At 38.7% G+C, this 8,337-nt stretch overlaps 1 protein-coding gene across 2 annotated transcripts in view; it reads right to left on the bottom strand.

The window, feature by feature from the left end:
* LOC144962674 (uncharacterized) overlaps nucleotides 1–8,337 on the bottom strand; it is an 82,884-nt gene that overhangs the window by 51,634 nt on the left and 22,913 nt on the right. Inside the window, exon 2 of one of the 2 annotated variants that reach the window (XM_078895806.1) lies at nucleotides 5,093–5,271. The exons of the other annotated variant lie outside the window; for it this stretch is intronic. The gene's annotated coding sequence lies outside the window, so the exon portion shown is untranslated. The remainder of the gene's footprint in view (nucleotides 1–5,092; nucleotides 5,272–8,337) is intronic. 2 annotated transcript variants of the gene reach the window in all.

The raw sequence follows: 8,337 nt of genomic DNA, 5'->3' as shown, positions 1-8,337 counted from the left end.
GCTTTGAAGCACGCTTAGTTGACTTTATTGCGCTGTTTATAAAAAAAGCTCATTTTGTAATTATTTAATTGAAAATTGATTTCCATTTGTGAAAATGTTCTTTACTCACATTCTCCGCAACTGTACTCAGGCGTTGTTTTGTGGTAAAATGGAGTACTTGGTTATGAACAGCGTATTGTTCTGTCGGACAAATAAAACCGTTAAGATCGACTAACAGGACGTCATGTATCGTCCTACATGTTACAAGTGTTCCTGTTGGCCAGAAAATCCCTTTTAAAGGCTTTTGAGCACGTTGGAGTGGATCATTGTGACCATGTAATTATAGTTGATTTTAAATATGTTATAAAATATGTTTTTTTTTTTAAATGAGCTTTTATTTAGAGTAAATCCACTAAGAGTCCCTGACCAACAGCAAAACGTAACAAGTAGAACGAGACATAACGCCTGTTAGGCGATATTTTTTTTTTCGGACAGAGACAACGCTGTTAACGGCCATGTATCCTCATTTTACACCCGAGTACGATGAGAGAATGTGAATAAAGAGTCTTTTCCAAGGACTCAACCATGCGCCGAGCAAGGCCGAGCTCGAACCCAGGACCTTCCGATCCGAAAGCGAGTGCCATGCATACCACTAGACCACATAGCCGTATTGTTTACCAAATGTGACCCTTCGCCTCAAAACGGTATTAAATCGGGATGGTTAAGATGTTGAAAATTGAATTTATAGGCAGAAATATCAGACTTGTGTTGAGTTTGTATGTTTTATTGATGAGAATGGATACCATATTTTAGGGTGCTGATGTCAACAATTTATATTTTTGACCAATTTTAACATTAAATTCACCATTTCAGCATCTGGTTCGTTCCGACATAATACCGTTTTGAGACAAAAGGGTCACAAATTGCCAATTGAGATTAGATAGCTAAGGCTAGACATGGTGTAAACACGGGAAAATTGCCTGCGGAATACTTTACTGTCATTTGTCTTACAAACTAAAACATTGCTAGGCGAAAGGGAAGTGTCAAATAATGATTAACGATTTAACGTTTTGTTAAACAGACCATTAAAAGAATTGGATAAGACATTCAAGCAAACAAAAAATATTTACTGATTATATTTTTTTTTTGGGGGGGGGGGGGGGGGGGGGCTGCTGAGTTTGTTAAAGGCCCAGTTTGTCACAGGCTCAGTTTGTTAAAGGCCCGGTTTGATAAAGGCCCAGTTTGTCACAGGCTCAGTTTGTTAAAGTCCCAGTTTGTTAAAGGCCCGGTTTGTTAAAGGCCCCGTTTGTTAAAGGCCCAGTTTGTTACAGGCCCGGTTTGTTACAGGCCCAGTTTGTCACAGACCCAGTTTGTTACAGGCCCAGTTTGTTACAGGCCCAGTTTGTCACAGACCCAGTTTGTTACAGGCCCAAGTTTGTTACAGGCCCAGTTTGTTAAAGGCCCGGTTTGTTAAAGGCCCCGTTTGTTAAAGGCCCAGTTTGTTACAGGCCCGGTTTGTTACAGGCCCAGTTTGTCACAGACCCAGTTTGTTACAGGCCCAGTTTGTTACAGGCCCAGTTTGTCACAGACCCAGTTTGTTACAGGCCCAAGTTTGTTACAGGCCCAGTTTGTTACAGGCCCAGTTTGTCACAGAACCAGTTTGTTACAGGCCCAGTTTGTCAAAGAAACGATGCATTTCTATGAGTATTTCTCCCAAAATTCTATCAATCAGGCTATAGATAGTTCGAAGATGACGTCACTCAGGCCTTTGTTATTGTTTTTGCCATCCGCGTTTGTGAGTTGTTCTCACTAAACTGTATTAACCAGACTTTAAAAGTTCACGGTTACACAGAGTTTGTGTGTTGTTCCGTTATACTTCCGGATGGCAATGTTGTGAACTCCTTGGCCAAGCGCATTCTATCTATAAACGTTCACTGTTACACATAGTTTTGGGCTTTGGTACGTTATATACGGTAGGCAGATGTTGTTATTTCTTTTGGCTAACAGCAAAGAATCAAAACGAACTTTTAAGAAACCATAATTATGTCTTGAAAGACGACTCGTGAAGAAGATTGCTTTGTTATTTCATTGAAGTATTTGAGTATTGATGGCAGTGATAATTACAGCACTTTAGCATTTTAGTTCTTACTTAAGTTATTATTCTCCACCTTCAAACTGGTGGTGGAGAGATGGTCCCTCTACACGGTGGTCTATGTGGTCTAGTGGTATGACACCCGCTTTCTGATCGGAAGGCCCTGGGTTCGAGCCTCACTCGGCGCATAGTTGAGTCCTTGGAGAAGGCTCTTTACTCACATTCTCTCACCGGACTTAGGAGTAAATGAGTACCTGGCCGTTAAACAGCGTTGTCTCTGTCCAAAAAAAATGTAATATCGCCTAACAGGCGTCATGTCCCTTCCTAATTGTTAAATGTTGCTATGGCCAGGAACCCCTTGTAGAGCGCTTTGAGCACTTTTAGTGGATAGTGAGCTATATAAAAGCTCAACTTTAAAAAAATTAAGCTTGTGATGTTCAATTTTTTATTCCCTTTTGTATGCATATGAAATCAAATTACTCTAAAATGAACTTTTTTCGTTAAAAACAACTGAGAAAAAAATCCAATTAATTTACTCCTTTTGAGAGTTTCAGTGATAACTTCCATCATACAGGTTCGGCCAGTGACAAACTAGGTCTGTGACAAGCTGAGCCTTTGACAAACTGGGTCTGTGACAAATTGGGTCTGTGACAAACTGGGTCTTTGACAAACTGGGCCTTCGACAAACTGGGCCTCTGACAAATTGGATCCGTGACACGCTGGGTCGGTGACAAACTGGATCTGTGACAAACTGGGTCTGTGACAAACTGGGTCTGTGACAAACTGGGCTTTTGATAAACTGGATCTGTGACAAACTGGGCTTTTGATAAATTGGGTCTGTGACAAACTGGGCCTTTGACAAACTGGGTCTGTGACAGTTGGGTCGGTGACCATCTGGCATACTTCCTTATTTTTAAAAAAAATCATTTTTAAGAGAATACTTTGATGGTTTTTACTTCTTCAAATGTTTTTATTACAAGTTTTGGGAGAGGTTACAATAAAGCCCAATGACTGTTTTGGTGTGTGAGACACAATCTCTCGTATCAACGATATATTTTCCACTTGGGAAAGGGGAGGGGGGGGGGGGGGTATGGGATTTGAGATTTAAGCAGGGTATTGACAATCAGACTGCGTATCCCAAGACAAAAAAAAAAACAACAAAAAAACAAACAAAAAAAGATACAAACAGACAACAAAAGCAAAATAAAAAGCCCAAAAGAAAGCACCAACAAATAGATAGAATGCGCTTGGCCAAGGAGTTTACAACATTGCCATCCGGAAGTATAACGGACCAACACACAAACTCTGTGTAACCATGAACTTTTATAGTCTGGTTAATACAGTTTAGTGAGAACAACTCACAAACGCGGATGGCAAAAACAATAACAAAGGCCTGAGTGACGTCATCTGCATACTATCTATACACACACACAGACAAAACACACACACCCATACACATACAGAGTGAAAGTACATCAGTTCGGATAATATTATGCCTACGGGAGTGTTTGGTCTAGAATGGAAAACGACTGAATACCATAATAACATCCCCCCACCCCTCGGGGTACCCAATCATTCACAGATAATACTATTATGGACGCATAGCATTTACTGTTTGGATAAATACTTTAGTCTGATTGAATTCAGAAAAAGGGCATCTTTATATTGTAGGTCTCGTAGTTCTGTATTGAGCGCAGATTATTAAATAGTGAATGAAGTAAAAACAAACAAACAAACAAACACTTGAGCACTTTTATGAAGCAAGACCCACCAAACGTGCTCAAAGCGCTTTACCAGGGGTCCCTAGCCAGCAATGACACATAACATGTTAGGCCGACCCACAACTTCTTCTTCTTCTTCTTCTTCTTCTTCTTCTTCTTCTTCTTCTTCTTCTTCTTCTTCTTCTTCTTCTTCTTCTTCTTCTTCTTCTATAGATAGTATGCGCTTGGCTAAGAAGCTCACAACATTGCCATCCGGAAGTATAACGGACCAACACACAAAGCTATGTGTATCCATGAACCTTTATAGTCAGGTTAATACAATTCAATGAGCATTACTCATAAACGCGGATGGCAAAAACAATAACAAAGACCTGAGTGACGTTATCTTCGAACTATCTATAGATAGAATGAAGTTGACGTCACTCACATATTTGCCATCTGTTGAATACAACTCACGATTTGTTTTCTTTTGTGGCAAAAGACTGGCATTTTGACGTCATTTTTTTGGTCAGTGTCAGGCTATAACTTTACGATGGCTACGCTCATATTCGGGTTATGCGTTCCCGACAGAATATATTATTGATAGTATGCGTTTATATAGATAGTATGCGCTTTACTAAGAAACTCACAAGATTGCCATCCGGAAATATAACGGACCAACACACAAAACTATGTGTAACCATGAACGTTTATAGTATTTTTAATACAGTTTAGTGAGAATTACTCATAAACTTGGATGGAGAAAAAAAAAAAAAACCCAACAAAAAACGATAACACAGAACTGAGTGACGTCAATTGATTCTATCTATGAATAAACATAAATGTCGATGGACATCTGTGTCTCTCTGTATGTCTGTGTGTGTGTGTGTGTTTGTGTGTGTATGTTTGTGTGTGTGTGTATGTGAGAGTGTCTACGAGTATAGATAGTATGCAGATGACGTCACTCAGACCTTTGTTATTGTTTTTGCCATCCGCGTTTGTGAGTTGTTCTCACTAAACTGTATTAACCAGACTATAAAAGTTCATGGTTACACAGAGTTTGTGTGTTGGTCCATTACACTTCCGGATGGCAATGTTGTGAACTCCTTGGCCAAGCGCATTCTATCTATATCCATGAACAGAAAATAGATTATAGCAAGGCAAAAATAAAATACCAATACATATCAATCAACCGCCTATGTCAGACAACAAGATATCCTATTATTTTCAAAACATCTTTCATTAACTTGGCTGTGATAATAACAGTAACAATGAATTTAACGATAATAATAAAGATAATAAGATGACGTCTGATAATTACAATACAACAGTCCAGTTCCTATATTTGGCGCTTGCTCGAGACAGCCATTATCTCTTCTTCTCCCCTTGATGCCCTTTTCGTCTCTCCTCAAACTATTTCAGGCTCGACAACTTAAATTTTTGCTTGAATCGGGAACACAGATCAATTTTGTTATTGCTTCACACGTCAGTGAAGGGATTCTGGGTAAACAAAAAAAAAAAAAAAAGGAGAAACTGTTAAATTTACTCGACGGATTCCCTGCGGCAACATTAACCCTCTCCTTACCAGCCATTTTCAAAATTTTCCTCAAAACTTCACACAGACCCATCACAAAAACAGACATTTCTTACTCAAACAGAAAAGCAACAAGCACATTTTATACATAATATTGTTCGACAATAATATGGGCTCTACTACAAAATGCCAAGTTTTTATGGCTATAGCAAAAAACAAATGAAATCTGGATGTGAAAAGTGACGGTTGAATCGTAACAAATGTGACGATTATCCAATAGGTGGTAAGGAAAGGGTTAAAATGTATATATTTACATCCCACTATTTCATTGAGTTGTTTACCTCGACTAACATCTGCTGTATATATATATATATATATATTATATATATATATATATATATATATATATATATATATATTAGTATGCGCTTGGCTAAGACGCTCATAACATTGCCATCAAGAAGTATAACGGACCAACACACAAAACTGTGTGTATCCATGAACGTTTAGAGTCGGATTAGTACAGTTCAGTGAGCATTACTCATAAACGCGGATGGCAAAAAACAATAACAAGGACCTGAGTGACGTCAACTTCGAACTATCTATATATTTGTGCGCTGGCTAAGAAACTCACAACATTGCCATAATATAACGGACCGACACGCAAAACTATGTGTAACTTTGAACGTTTTTATTGATAGTATGCGCTTGGCTAAGAAGCTCATAACATTGCCATCCGGAAGTATAACGGACCAACACACAAAACTGTGTGTATCCATGAACGTTTATAGTCGGGTTAATACAGTTCAGTGAGCATTACTCATAAACGCGGATGGCAAAAAAAACAATAACAAAGACCTGAGTGACGTCATCTGCATACTATCTATAGTCTGTTAATAGATAGAATGGTGTTTTCGTCACTCATGTCTTTGTTATTGTTTTCTGACATACATGTTTATGAGTGATTCTCACTAAACTGTATAGATAGTATGCAGATGACGTCACTCAGGCCTTTGTTATTGTTTTTGCCATCCGCGTTTGTGAGTTGTTCTCACTAAACTGTATTAACCAGACTATAAAAGTCCATGGTTACACAGAGTTTGTGTGTTGGGCCGTTATACTTCCGGATGGCAATGTTGTGAACTCCTAGGCCAAGCGCATTCTATCTATAGATAGAATGCGCTTGGCCAAGGAGTTCACAACATTGCCATCCGGAAGTATAAGGGACCAACACACAAACTCTGTGTTACCATGAACGTTTATAGTCTGGTTAATACAGTTTAGTGAGAACAACTCACAAACGCGGATGGCAAAAACAATAACAAAGGCCCGAGTGACGTCATCTGCATACTATCTATAGATAGTATGCGCTTGGCTGAGAAGCTCACAACATTGGCATCGGGAAGTATTACGGACCAACACACAAAACTATGTGTAACCATGAACGTTTATTGTCTGGATAGTAATAAAGTTTAATGAGAATTACACATAAACACGGAAGGCAACAAAAAACAAAATAATAACAAGGACCTGAGTGAACGTCACTTTGTAACTCCAGACTATCATTAATATAAAAACAATAGATAAAACATTGTAAATTGCCTTATCTATCATATGGCACAAAATCTTGAAATGTGTTTATTTTACTCTCACGACTGTCAGCCTTTTGTTCCAATGGGCATGATCTATATTACATTTTCATATGCCTGAGGTCATTGGTCACAGTGGAATATGTGCTCAAAGTGATCCACATAGTGAAAAGTGTTCACAGTTTTCGAACTATCCAATATCACAATTGGTCATTTTGTTCAGCTTGACACATGTGTATGTTTACAACATTTTCATAAACAAAGCAGCGTGTTTACGTTTATTAAGAGATGTCCAATCCTCAGACAGCAACATATCATGTGATCGATGACTCTATTGGACGAACCCCTGAATATAGATCGCTCCCATTTACGAACACACAATGTGTGTGCACTGTGACAGGCTCAATGAGAACTTGTATGACAAATGACCATTTCAGACATTCAATATTGCCACCAGCTTATCAGGCACACATTGTTTGGGAAATTAGGAAATGTCAGGAATTCAACAATTATTGAAGAATTTATCTCTTGAATACGATTCAATAGTCAGATGTCACACCGCATGGCAACGGTGGCCATCTTGGTTCTAAACAAACATTACTTTTTATTCTTCATGCTGGCTAGAACTTTTTATATGCATTGTGATCAGAATGTGTAAAAGTAAAAACATTATCAAATGTATGTGTTTTTTTCCCTCTGGTTACCCTTTATGCTCGCCGGAGAAATATTTCATATGGGCGTCCGCCATTGTTCCGATAGTTTAGAGCCAGTGTTACTAAGTTGCCATGCGTCATAAGGAAGGAAGTGACGTTACGACTGTTGAAGAGTATTGGCATGATCTTCGTGTGTATATCACATTTCCATGTGCTCGAGGTCATTGGTCACATTGCAAAGTGTGCTCAAAATGTCCCACATGGTGAAAAGTGTTCACAATTTGAGAAATATCCAATGTTGTAATTTGTCCTTTTGCTCAGCATGACTCGTGGGTTTGTTTACAACTTTCATAATCAAAGCAGCGTGTTTAGATACATTGAGAAATGTCCAATCGTTGTACAGCGACAACATGAATCTAGATCGCTCCCATTGGCAGATATGTTTATAGTCAGTATGCGCTTGGCTAAGAAGTTCATAACATTGCCATCCGGAAATATCACGGACCAATACACAAAACTGTGTGTAACCTTGTACGTTTATAGTCTGGTTATAACAGTTTAGTGAGAATTACTCATAAACGCAAATGGCAAAAAAGCAATTACAACAAAGACCTGAGTGACGTCAACTTCGTTCTATCTATAGATAGAATGCGCTTGGCCAAGGAGTTCACAACATTGCCATCCGGAAGTATAACGGACCAACACACAAACTCTGTGTAACCATGAACTTTTATAGTCTGGTTAATACAGTTTAGTGAGAACAACTCACAAACGCGGATGGCAAAAACAA

Source organism: Berghia stephanieae, chromosome 1 (genome assembly GCF_034508935.2).
Source record: "Berghia stephanieae isolate SIO BIC M18660-M18661 chromosome 1, UCSD_Bste_1.3, whole genome shotgun sequence".
Lineage (NCBI taxonomy): Eukaryota > Metazoa > Mollusca > Gastropoda > Nudibranchia > Aeolidiidae > Berghia > Berghia stephanieae.
This window is presented reverse-complemented; position numbering and strand designations above follow the sequence as displayed.